A 13,858-nucleotide genomic window follows, 5' to 3' on the forward strand; every position below is an offset into this window, starting at 1 on the left:
TGTGTGCAATTATAACATTTTACTTTTCTACTTTTGGAAGCTGAGTGTTGTCTCCACTTTTAGTTTCTGAGATTACTTTTTCAATTAAATAATTTGATTAGAAACTTATATAGGTTCAGAAGTCACTGAAATCATGTAATACCACATGATATTGTCAGGAAGGTTCAGTTATGAACTATTTTTAGCACAATATTCCTGAAAAGCTACAGTATAAACACTTTTCAGAATCAGTATCTGCAGACAAATAGCTGCTCGGTTAAAACTAGGGGGAAAAAGTATTATTTTGATTTCTTGCAAGGTTCTGGTGATGAGATTGCGAGATGCTCCTGTCTATTGTACTGCATAAAATCAAGGAGAAACAAGGGTAATACTTCTACAGGCAGATGTAGAGGACTGGAGCTTTCCAGTACTGATAATAAGCTAAGGGCATATTGCCCACTCCTTTGGTCAAATGAACAGCTTGTCTAAAGAACTGTCAGACTCACTGCTCTCTCCTGTTTGGTCTCCTGCTGCTTCCATCTGACATAGAACTGTCTCTATGAAGCATATCTGAGCTCTTTATATTTCTCCTGTTGAAGTGTAGCTATTTGCAAAGACAAAACATTAGTCCTAAACTACCTGATAGTGTCTTTTAATCAATTTATTAAAATATTACCTTGTCAACCAAAAGTCAAAGTATAGATGAACAATAAGAGATTTAACTGAGCAAAACCATGCAGGAACAAAATGCTTCCGTGTGTTTCAAAGAGCTTACTGGCCATGTTAACTACATTCCCTTGATTCCATTTCCTACATGAAAAGAAATAGTGTTACAAAGAATCACCTACCCTTCTCAACTGCGTGCTAAGTCATAGTGGCAGGGGAAAAAACAAGGCAATCTGCTCAAGGAACACTGAAGTGGATGGTCTAATAATGTCCTATGAATTTGTCTTTAACATTTCTGTTGGTTTGATGGGCTATAAATAATACAATCACTCAAGCATTGACTGACCTGCATCAACTACTGGGATCACTGCCTCAAGATGTCCTATATCTCATAAATAGCTTCCACATATTTCATTTTGCCTTATTATAGCTACATTGTAAACCATGACAGTTCTGGAACCAACTCAAAAGTTGTTATGACATCCCAAATTGGCAGCCAAAAAAAAAAAAAAGAAGAAAAATCTTGGAGAGTGGAAGAGACAAGTAGTCACAGCAACATCCAGAGATGTTCAAACAACATGCAACATCCAAACCAGGTTTTAGAACCTTGAAAAATTCATCCTATAAGATGGTGACACCAAACACTTTGGGGTATGTCTGTTTTACAGCTTTTAATGCCAATAATCTCAAGAAGTGGAGGAGGTTTATACTTAGATGCAAACATCCTAAACAATGGCAGAAACATAACATGTTTCTTTAGCTGAAGTAGCTCTCTTGTGAACCTTGGGTGTGCACAATAATCATGCCATTGTACAAGCAAAGTTGCAAAACTGTGCCACTTCAGAAGTAGCTTTGAGTTGATTGTTGGCCCAGGTGACCTCGAAATATCCTTCCCAGCCTAAATTATTCTCTTATTCTGAGATGGTATGTATTTTGTCTTACAGACAAAATCAGTCTACAATTTTGGGCATGTAAACTAACTTCAAGTGTAAAAGTTGGTATTTGCTGCCTGTTGAGGCCTCCCACTTAGGCAAAACATGAGCTTAAATTCATTAGATCACTCATTATCAAAGGTAAAATGATTCAATTCTGAGATTACCAACTATCTTTGCTTACAATTAGTCACCTAACGACCATCCCTTGCCATGAACAAAAGCACGAAAACCGTCTTCTGTGCAATAAAAATAAATTTAATTATGTCTGAAAGGGACTTCTGCATCCTGATCTTCTTTGCTCAAAGGTGGGCATCTGCCTTGTCCTTCTGACTGGTTTAAGGGGAAACAAGGGCTAAGATAGTTAGCTGTATGAGTAGTTTATTGACTAAAACTGACAGTAGGAACCAGAGCACTCCTCATTCTAGAAATTTTCAAATGTGGAGTGGCCCTTAGGAGCCATTACAGCCTGGTGTCACTTCAGAGCAACTGCACTCATCACAGCCTGATGAGCCTCAAAGCAATTTTAGATTATGTCCACTAGCAATTGTACCCTTAGGACTATTTCATTCTGCTTTTGACACAGAAAGTCAAAGAGAACTGGATCAAAAAAACCACAGAAAGCCACATGTTGTAGAGAACCATTCAAATACAGCAGTATCAAGTCAACATGACACAGAGAAAATACAAAAATCAAAAGAAATTTAGGAGATTAATGGCATCATCATACAGAAAAATATTTTCCAAACCCCTAAAATACACAGTCCTAAATCAAAACAACTCAGTTAAGAGACTGGAAAAACTGGTTTGTGGGCAAGCAGTATAGCACACTGAGCATAACAGCAGTAACAAGTTTTTATATAGCTCTACAGAAAACACAGCCCATCCTAAGAAAATGGCCATGACATACACAGCAAATGTCAATTACAAGCTTTGTGCAGACAGCATAGAAAACAACTAGTTCGTTGAATTTTACCTAAAAAGCTGTAAAGATTTAGTGTACTGGTTCTGGCCAGGATGGAGCTAACTTCCTTCATAGCAGCCTATATGGTGTTATACTTCCCCAGAAGTTGAGCAGAAAGTTGTGAAGGACACAGCTAGGACCCAAAGTGGCCAAGGGCATATTCCATGCCCTATAAAGTTATGGTCCCCAATAAAAGCTGGGTTAGAAGAAGTGAGTGTGTGTGTGTGAGGGGGTGGTAATTGGCCTCCAAAATGGCTGATATCCGGAGATTGGCTAGACACTACTCTGAGAGATGGCCAGTGATTGCCTTGGCATCACTTGGGTCTTTCCTTCTCTCTTTCCTTCATTTTTTAAAGTGTCTTTATCTCAACCAACAAATTTTGCTCTCCTTTTACACACCATCATGCTGGGGGAGGAGGAAGAGTGAGCAAGCAGCTGTGGTGATGCTCAGCTGTTGACTGCGGTCAACGCACAATAGTCAGTAACAGTCTTCTCTAAATTGGTGACAATATGGTCTTGTCATCACCTTTACTTGGCAGTGAGTTTACTGTAATAGATCTCGGTCTGAATAGTAAGTTTGATAGACAATTTTTTTTCAGCCAATTTATCCAATACAGAATGTACAATGTTAAAATCATGGGTGGGATTGAATGGGACTTAGAAGGAAATTTAAGAGGTTGTTTCATATCTGCTCCCAGCAGGATCCAGGCTGCCTCTCAAACCATGAAGACACCTGTGGCGGGTTGATCCTGTCTGAACGCCGGGTACCCACCAAAGTCGTTCTATCACTCCCTTCTGCAACAGGACAGAGGAGAGAAAATATAATTAAGGGGGTTTGAGTTGAGATAAGGACCAGGAGAGGTCACTCACCAATTACTGTCATGAGCAAAACAGACTTGAAATGGGGATATTAATTAAATTTATTACTAACAGAATCAAAGCAGGATAATGAGAAGTAAAATAAATCTGAAAACCACCATTCCCCCACACTCCCTCCTCAGCAGTGCAGGGAGATAGGGAATGGGGATTATGGTCAGTTCATCATCCCCTTCTCCCCTTGGGGTCCCTCCCATGGGAGACAGTCCTTCAATAACTTCTCCAATGTGAGTCCATTCCATGGGTTCTTCACAAACTGCTGCAACATGGATCACTTTTCCATGGGGTAGAGTCCTTCAAGCACAGGCTGCTCCAGTGTAAGTCTCCCACAGGGTCACAAGTCCTACCAGGAAAACCTGCTCCAAAGTGGGCTCCTTTCTCCACAGGTCAGGAGGTCCCTGCCAGGACCCTGCTCCAACATGGTCCTCCCACAGGGTCACAACCTCCTTTGGGTGTCCACCTACTCTGGCATGGGCCTCCTCCACAGGCTGCAGATGGATCTCTGTACCTCTGTGGTCCTCTATGTGGGCTGCAGGGGAACAACTGCCTCACCACGGGCTGCTCCTCACGGACTGCAGGGGAACCCCAGCAGCTTCAGCCCCTGGAGCACATCCTACCCTTCCTTCTCCACTGACCCTGGTGTCCACACAGTTGTTCACATGTTCTCACTCTACTCTTTTCTGGCTGCAATTTTCATCTGCACAACAACTTCTTTTTCCCTTCTTAAATGCATTACCACAGAGGCATTATTGTAATTCCTGATTGGCTTGGCCTTGGCCAGCAGCTGGTCTATCCTGCCATCGATTCTGCAGGACATGGAGGGGGAAGCTTCTATCAGCTTGTAACAGAAGTCACCCCTGTAGTTCCCCTGCAACCAAAGCCTGGTCATGCAAACCCAATACAACACCAGAAATCAAAAGTATCTTTCATTTGTGCGAGGCATTGACTCCCAGTTTCTGGCTGACACTGAACTCCGAACCGTGTTGGAGCTAACAGGAACAGTACCAGCTGAGTAGCCCCTAAGGAAAGAAAAGACAGTACAACCCAGCACATCACTTCAATCACAGTCCATAGTCATCCTCCATCTCCTCTTTCCCAGTTGCAGCCAGAAGGCAGTGAACTGGTCTAAACCATTCTGATAGTTGTTGAAATCCCCACCATTAGAAGCTGCTAAGTAGAAGTCTCATACAGTATTTACTTCTCATCACTAGAATGCTTCTTTCTGATGTCAGACTTAAATCTTCCTTGCTCTAATTTTAGGACACTATTTCTCATCATATCCTTTATAGGCCTAGAAAAAGTCCTTACCTAGCTTTTTAGTACTTGAGAAATAGTATCGTGTTTCTTTCCAATTTCTGTTACCACTAAAAAGAATAAAAAAGTAGGATGCTTCCAGTGTTAGATCACTGATCCTCACCCATTCTCATATGTTTAAAGCTTCTATCTCACTTTTCAGCTTTGAAACTGAATTATCTGTTACTCCAAGTTTACTTATGAGGCTCTAAAAGAAGAATGAAAGATCTTGAACTTGAAGAACTTCACTGCGATCAATTCTGGAGCGATATAAACAGAGAGAGCTGGTCAGATTATGCAAGACAAACAGATAATGCAAGAAATTTATTTTAATAATCTGTTCTCTAATTCGGCAGTTGGCTCAGATTCTAGAGAACACATTCCTTAGAAGGCTTAACAGTGGAAACTTTGGCAGGTAGCAGGTTCATAAGCAGTTTATAGCAGATACTACTGATACATAATTTGGTACTGCTTCTGAAAACTCAACTGGATGGCAGCATTTTCAAACAATAAGAAATACTTCTATGCAGATTTCTATTTAGGCTAAGCTTGTATATTTAGGTTGAACAGGGAACAAGGTTGATACGTGGAAACAGCGTTGGTTTTTTTTTTTTAATTAAAAAAACCCCTCACTATTAGTCTTCCAGCTTTCATCAGCATGTCTTCCCTCAAGTAAGTCAGTACTGACGCTGATCTGTGTAACTTCAACAGTGAGTTGATGAGACTAATTGAAACAACCACAAAACTTAATTCTGCACTTTCACCTCAAATACAGCCATAAAGTAAAAATTAATTGAAACACTGTATTCCTGTTTACTGGCGCATTCACTTCCACACTAGTAACCCCTCTGTAACTGGTCAGACAATTTTCAAAATGCAGTCTCTGACAGTTGACTTTAATTAATTTCATGGCAAAATGCTATTAGTTATCTAGTATTCGAGTACTTTGCTCTGTACAATAAATTTAATGAACCCTGGAAAAAAATTTACACTAATAACTAAAATATGTATTTGTTATATGTTTTTATACCAGTCTTCTAATCTGGAACAAACTTTGTAGCTGCCAGCAAGGAGATCAGGGTCCAATTAAAAAGACCTAAATACATCTTAGAAGTAAACTTAGAGGAGATCTTGCAGTTACAAAAACACATAATGGTATCTGATATGTCAGTCCTGTCACTGACAGAAATCAGCTCTTAATGAAAAAAATAATTTTAAACTGAATTTTATTAAAAACAATAAAATACACAGGTGCTATTCTTGCTTTTTACATTAGTGTGCAGTTTCATCACAGGCTGGGGTATTCGCACACAAAAGCAATTTGGCTGTTCAGAATATCTTCCCATTTTAGCACTTGAAATCAAAACACCAGTTCCTTAAACTGAGCAACATCAGACCTTGGTCAAAAATGCATTACTATTTAAAGCAAGATGATTATTTAAAATCAAACTAAAAAAAAAAAAAAAAGAAGGCTAATAGTTCTGCTTTCTCACTTGCCTTATATAGTTATGCTAAAGGAAAAAAAGAGAGCTGAGCCAAGACTGTGATACTTAAGCTAGGAGGCATCTATATGGCAGTTTATATGAGGCAATAGTGCCACCTAATGTCCAGAAGTTATACATAAGCTTGTTTTTCTTTATTGATGCAAGAGCAAAAAACCCCAAAATCCAAACTCAACAAACCATATCTAATATTAATTAATAATCATAACTGTATGCCAAGGCTTGGCTCAGGCTTAAGGTTAAGAGATGTGGCAAATTTCCAAACAGGCAAATAGTTCATGTTTCTTTAGTTTCAGCTTGAATTCTCTGTAAAATGTATATTAGCACAGCCCAGGTAAATCCAGTCATGCTATCAAAACATTTTCACCAACATTTTCTTAATTTCTTCATTATTTTAGTTTCTCAGTTTTGAGCCCACCCAGCTGAGGCCTCTCACAGGGATTAGTCTTCAGCATGTTCCAAGCAGTGCATGGACTTTACTATTACACTACTAAAATGAAATCCCTTGCACGACAATCCAGTTTTGACACATGGATGAATCTAGCCTGTGTTCAAAGTACAGTAACTTTTTAGAAAGGTAGCCACCCATTAACTATAAATAATTTAAACGAGTTTATCATATTGAAAAAATTCACCAGGACATCATTAATGACAGTCACTGTTAAAAGTGTGCATCTCACTTTTGGTTTGAATTTTTCCCTCATTCTAGAGGAACATTACATGACTAGGTCTAAAATAAAAAAAATGCTCTGATAAGCATAGACCTCTTTATTGTGTAAGTAATTCTATAAGTAAATGTAAATGTTTATTTATACCACTTTGCAGATTTTACACTATAAAGCATTCTGCCAGCTTGTTGAGCTACCTTCAATTCTTCCAAATCATCTGTAAATGTACATACAGGAAACTACACGCAGCAAATCATGCATATTTACAGAAGCACCCACACCACAGAAAGTTTTACTGTGTTAAGATCTACATCCCTGTATTAGAATGCTCTGATATTTTTTCAAATATTACTTCTTTCTTCATACTTGCTAGTCCTATATACAAGTATATGTTTGTGCTGCCTTATTTTCCCTGTATTCATAACTGAATCTTATGGTCACATCATCATCATCATCATCATCATTGCGAACAAAGATTAGGGAAAGATCTCTACCCACATTTGTCACAAGCGCACTGGTGGCGAAAAAGGCCAACACAAGACAGGCATGTCCAGTTGCAAAAGGCACAGTAGAAGGATTCCTTAGGTGGTAAATTCTGCAGGGCACGATTCTTTCTGCGTTGTCTTTTCTCCTCGAGAGTGATCCTGCGTGCTTTCTCAAAAGCATCAGCAGCGTTATAGATGGTGTGTCTCCAGGCCTCCCGGTTGGAGGCCAGAGTAGACCAGTTATGTTGATCAACGTGGCCATGACAAGTAAACAAGCTCCCTTTAGAGGCCCTTAATTTCCGGAATACACATGGTATTTCTTAGTCAAGCATATTGAATTTTTGTTCTTCAAAAAAATAACTTCTGTAGTTTAGGATACATAATTTTTGAGACATTTCTTGAAAAGAATTTCAAAGTTTGTTGACTTACTAATTATGTGGCCGTTGTGTTGATTTTTAACTCTCAGTATCTGATATTCCATCCAACAGACTTTACAGCTTTCATATGAAGACAGTTTGAAGTTTTAAACCCTCGGAATAAATTTTATTAACAGATTTATGTGGCAGCATGTTTAAGATAAGTAAATATATATAATAGTTAATTTATTCTAAGTGTAGCTATAGAGATGCTATAAACACTCAAAGGAAAATTTTATAGTCCTTCATTTGTGGCAATTGTTGACTTCATGACAATGAGAGTGGGAAAATAACACCCTTACATTTCTTTTCAGAAAAAGGAAGTGTTGGATTTGTGTATGCATAAGCACAGTGTGCAATGCACACACACTTTTACTAGACACTTTATTACATGCTCTTTCAAAGCATGCTTACTGTAACCTGTAGTGTGTATTTATCTATGTAGTTATCTTTTCATACTGTCCAGGCCTAACTTCTCAGTCAGTAGATTTTTGGAAAGTTAAAAAGAAAAAAAGAGAAAAAGAGAAAAAAAATAAATTCACAGAATCACAGAATATTCTGATTTGGAAGGGACCCACATGGATCATCGAGACCAACTCTTAAGCGAATGGCATCTACAGGTGCCTAACTAGACACTGTTACTTTTTAGTCTGTGCTTGGTCCAGCCACCTGGAAGAGTCTGTTCTTCTCCTGCCAGTTTATGAGAAAACAAGAACTGATAAATGGGAACTTCGTTCTTGAAGGGAGCATCTTTCGCAAACTGAAATTAATTGGGGCCTGGCTATTGGCTGATGGCTCTTCAATGACAATTGAAGGAGAAAGTGAAGAGGAGGGTGTTGAAGTAAGCCCCCAGACTCATAGGAAAGACCCTGGATGTGCAGCACACATACGCAGGAGGAGTATAACTTACGTAATGGGGGATGGGGCTGAAGACCTCTAACTGGGCAGTGCCTCTAACTGGGCAGCTCTAACTGGCACACTTGCCCAGGTAGACATCCCAGATTAACTGCATAAAAAGCAGGTTTTTTTCTTTGGGGGGGGCAGCATGCTTGACATTGGAGACCAAGTATTCCTTGCAGGGATGCCTGCCAATGTGTTAAGCCTACTGACGCCCCAAGAATGCAGGAGCTCATTATATTGAGAACATTTTGGGGTCAGTATATACTGCAACTGTGTGAGTAACACCTGAGCACATAGGGGGTTGTCTTGGGGCTTGTTTCCTTTTCCTGTTTCTTGGTTTCTCGTTTTGTGTGCTATTTCTTTGTAATAAATGCTGTTTTGTTGAACTTTGAGTGGTGTTAATTGTTTCACCTCGGTAGTCTCTTTGTTACAACACACCTGTGACCTTGGTGTTATTAGCATCATGCTATAACCAGCTGAGCTAATTCTTAGTGTCTGTTAGGGTTTTTTGTTTTGTTTTGTTTTTTAATAAGTCAAAATTTGAACAGTCTTTGAAGTGCTTGGGATACTTTCTAGTGGAAAAATGGCTTGGATTACTGTCAAAAATTCATAACAAGTACATGTCATACTAATATTGCAAGTGATATTTTTAAAACACTCTACCAGTGTTGAAAGCACAGGGAGTCTGCATAATCCGTGCACATCTAATTAGCACTGAGTCATATAAATGATACATAATGATTTGACAGCATATTGCCAGATGGTTTGCTATCAGATCAAGTAGTAATAACTTAGCTTATTTATCTCCATTCCCCCCTCCCTAATTTTCATTTTTATTCATTGTCATTTGTCTAATTAAAAATAACATTCAGTTCCTTTCATTTCATATACAAAAACCAGTCAAAACCCTACTGATTAATTTTTTTCAAATCCAGTCTGCCTAAGGAGGCTTTGCAATGTTTCTGCTTTTACAAGTACATTTATTTTATTAACTGCACTTGGGCATTGGAGAGTTTATACAATCTAGTTCCATATTTACTTAAAAACCATCAAAGTCTTCACTTCTTTCAATTAGTGATGTGCAATTCATCACCTGTACTAAATTTGTTTTGCACTGTAATCCTATTGTCTGATTTTTTTATTTAAAACACATCTTGTGTCTAAGCAACAGCAAAAAAGGTTATGAGGGAACTACAAACATATAATCACTCAAGTTAAAGTATTTGAGATGCATGAACACGTCAGTTTTAGTATTATCTGAATGTTCCTAAACTCCATAATTTTGGATCTTAAAGCATTTATGGTATACTTGACTTGCTGAAATAAGTTTATTATACACAAAATAAAGTGTAAATGTTCTTTTGCCTAAAATCTTAACATTTTCCACTAGGACAATCCATTTTTTTAAGTGAAAGGATTAAAACATCTGTACATCCAAAGGAATAGAACTACAAATTTCGCAATAACCTTGGCACTATAACTTCTAAATTATCTTCTACACCTTTGCATTAGTTTTAGTTTTAAATGCATTTTTCTGTATCCAAATAAGGCTTAATCAGCATCAGACAGTAATGGTAGTTTCCCAGCCATCAAAGCAAACATTTACAGCAATAACTTTTGAGGAATTCATGTTAACCTCAAAAACAAAGTCCGCTCCATTTTAACTTATTTTTTGTAAGCACACAGGTCTATTAATAGGCTTGAAAATGAAAAAAAAATCACAGGAAAAGGACATCCTTGTATTCGGATTAAAAAGTTACTTTTGGATTAAGAGTCTTATTCAGAGTGTCAAGAAGATAAAGCATCACCCTGCTGGTTACTCTGGGATTTGGACCATGTTATGCTGCGCGTTAAAGTATACTGATACATGGCCAGAGCCATGAAGAGTCACATTATGATTTGCCACGTGTGAGGCTTTTATCAGGAAGCATGCAAAAATCTATCAAGGAAGTTTATCTGCCCTGCCCGCGAGGCTGTGCATTTTGTTTAAAGTGAATATTCCCCACAGTAGGGATGCTCTGAACAGCACAGCTCAGATTTCAAACCTTTAGAAAGGAGTTCCCATTGGTTGCTATGCTTCAGGCTGCTTACACTACTGCATCAGTGACATATCCTCTTCAATTTTCCTCTCTTTCTCCAGGATAAGCATGCAGATGGAGGTATTAACAAAGATAATACTGTATAACATTATCATTAACACTTATTATACAGAAGAGACAAAAAAAAAAGGCTAAATGAAAATACAAGCATGATGTGTTACCTATTGCTTCATCTAGTTGCATAGACATTTGGCAATTCATACTATTTTCCTTATCATTATCCTCTTTTTCACTTGATTTACAAAATGTTTATATACATGAAAATAAATATCATAAAGTGGTAACATAATGGTATGAAAATCAATATAAAACAAGAGCTGGAATACAGGACTGTACAGCAAGGGTGAGACTACTGGAGCTGCCTAGTGAACTAATTCACATTTCCAGAGAACTATGGCTTGATAGGAATGTCAATCTTTCTTTGGAATAAGCAGTGACCTCAAATGCTCTTTACCCTTTAAAACTTGGCTGGGAACCCAAGAACAAATGAACCCTAATCTCATTATGTTGCATTAAAGACCTTCTCAAATGATGAGAGACAGAAATGGTGCAGAAGCTAAGACTGACCAGCATCCTATCATGTACTATCCAAAGAGCCAGCTTCTCACAGTTACAGAGCAGCAGCTGCAGTAAAGCTGGCACAGGCAACTTCTAAACAGATTAGAACAATAGCATGGGTGGGCTGGAATGCAGCTCAATCCCTCAAATGGAAAGTGAGAACATATATAAAATCCCTAGATAAATGATAGAGACCTATTTGCTTGTAACGCAATGTTTAGATGTTGTTTGCATATACTGGGATGGGTTTTCCCATTTTCTGTTTTAAATAAAATACAAAGATCATGTACAAAGAATGCTGCTTCCACTGTCCCAGCAGAGCTCCTGTACATCTGTTTGGGCCTCTGGCAACATAGCAGAAATGTCAAGTACTCAATAGATTCCTATGTTATGTCCTGTGATGCTTGGCCTTTCACAGGGACATTAGCCCATCCTCTTCAGTTCATTGAGGTCATGTTTAATAATGGTAACATTCCCTGTATAGACCCTAATGTCATTCTATCTCCACACCTCACTGTAGTTTACCGACGTTAGGACTGTTTTAACAGATAACTCCTGTTCCCATGTCAAATTCAGTTTCTCAACACCCTTATTAATGCTTTGGTAGAGGCCACAGTACCAAATATGAAAATAATTTTTAAAGGCCTGACCAGCTACCATTTTAAAGCATTGCTTACACTGAAAAAGGTCAGAGTGCTCTTTTCTCCAGATCAGAATGCGGACATGTTTATAGAAGCCCTTAACATCACAGACAATAAGAGCACTCACAGAGCTAAACTCCCTGCACATGCTTGAGGAGTAAAGGAAAACCCACAACAGATACTTTTTTGTCACCAAACTCACTCTTTATTTGTCATAAGCTAAACACTGAAATGGAGAGAATATTTGGGTAGACCGAGCAACAGTCATCCTAACTGTGAAAGGTAACCTTAAAAATTTGAAAAACATGGGTCAATCATTATATTTTGGTAACAAACTGCAATAGCTGGTGCATTACAAAAACACAGTGGTTAAAACATAGCTGCAATGGTGCATTACAAAAACACAGTGGTTAAAACATAGCACCCCCATGTAAGAATCCAGTTTCCCACTGAAGAATGAGAAAGCAGGAATAGCAGAACCTTATTCCCTTCCCAACAGCATTAAAATCCCAGATTACTTGATCGAGGAGAGCATTAACGGAAATTTTACATCAGGTCAGCATGTCTGTCCACATGGTCATCCAATAAAGGCTGATGTGACAACCAAAAAGAAGGGCAGCACATCAGTTAGTCTCAGTTCTTAAACTCACAAGCTTTCCAACACTAGTAAACACCAGCAGAGTTTACAGTGTTTCCCCACCTGTCTGTACAAGACAGTTAATAGTCTATATATAACCCTTCCTATCTCTAATTCAGAAAGAAGACACTCAGAATCTCCACATCACTGGAAGAAAGAACCAAGAGTTTTCAGAATTGTTTCCCAGACTTTTAAAATAAAGTTTACCATCTCTACAGCCTTTGCTAAATCACTGTTTTAATTATTCCAATCCTGCTGGCTTTTTCCAAAGCATCAGTCTGGACAGATAGATGCAAGTCTTCTCACTACCAGGCCTCACCAGTGTGTTAACCTTAGCCAATCAATGCTGTATCATTTCTTGATGGCTCTTTGATCTTGTATTTGTTGGCTTTCATTGGTGATAAAAACCAGATGGTTCTTATTCATTTCACAACAGGCAAACTTGTTCCTTCACAGAGCACTTCCTGGTGGTACACAGGCTTTGCTCACAGCCACAGGGTTTCCAGCCTACAGATTACTGGCGACGTGTACCACCAGCCATAATCCTTTCAGAATGGCCCTCACCCCTGTGTCAGCTGCCCCAGGCCCAGATGTAGGAACCATCTCTAGCAAGCATCTTACCAGTATTATCTCCCTCAGCAGTTCTTATCTTCTCTCTACTCCTCCCTGACATCATTTACAGTTCCACAGTGGGAATTCACCTCACAGATAGCAAGTCACTATCAACATGTGCCTCTGCTCTAGGCCAAGTAAGAAAAACTTTATTCCTATACTGGGATTCGAGTTCATTGAAGCCATAGCTCAACCACTGCACTGCACCATCAGACAGATTATGCCAGCAGAGTAACTTCCAAATTTGTGGCTGAGCTTTTTCTCCCTTTAGAGAGCAGCTGCAAATCTGGGCAAACAGTCAAGCTTTCCTTATTTCCATTCAAGGATAAACAATTTACAACAAAAGAGAAAAAGCAAAAAGAATGTTTGGTATCTACTTCTATCATCTATGGCGATACTTATACTACTGGGCATGCTGTATGTCCATAATTTGCCACAACAGGATTTTCTAAACAACCTTTGAAAATATTAGGCACCCAACTTCTCATCAGATAGGGTGACAGCTGATACACAGGTGAACTGTTAATAAAGACAGTGGATTTTTACCTTCAAGTCCTAGAGAAGTGTTATCCAGGATGCAAGGACTTTGGACATTCACGAAGGCAGCTTTAGTATTTTAAGCATTTCTGT

The sequence above is a fragment of the Manacus candei genome, unplaced genomic scaffold (genome assembly GCF_025592945.1).
Source record: "Manacus candei isolate 608988 ecotype Guabito, Panama unplaced genomic scaffold, ASM2559294v1 h1tg000014l, whole genome shotgun sequence".
Classification (NCBI taxonomy): Eukaryota; Metazoa; Chordata; class Aves; order Passeriformes; family Pipridae; genus Manacus; species Manacus candei.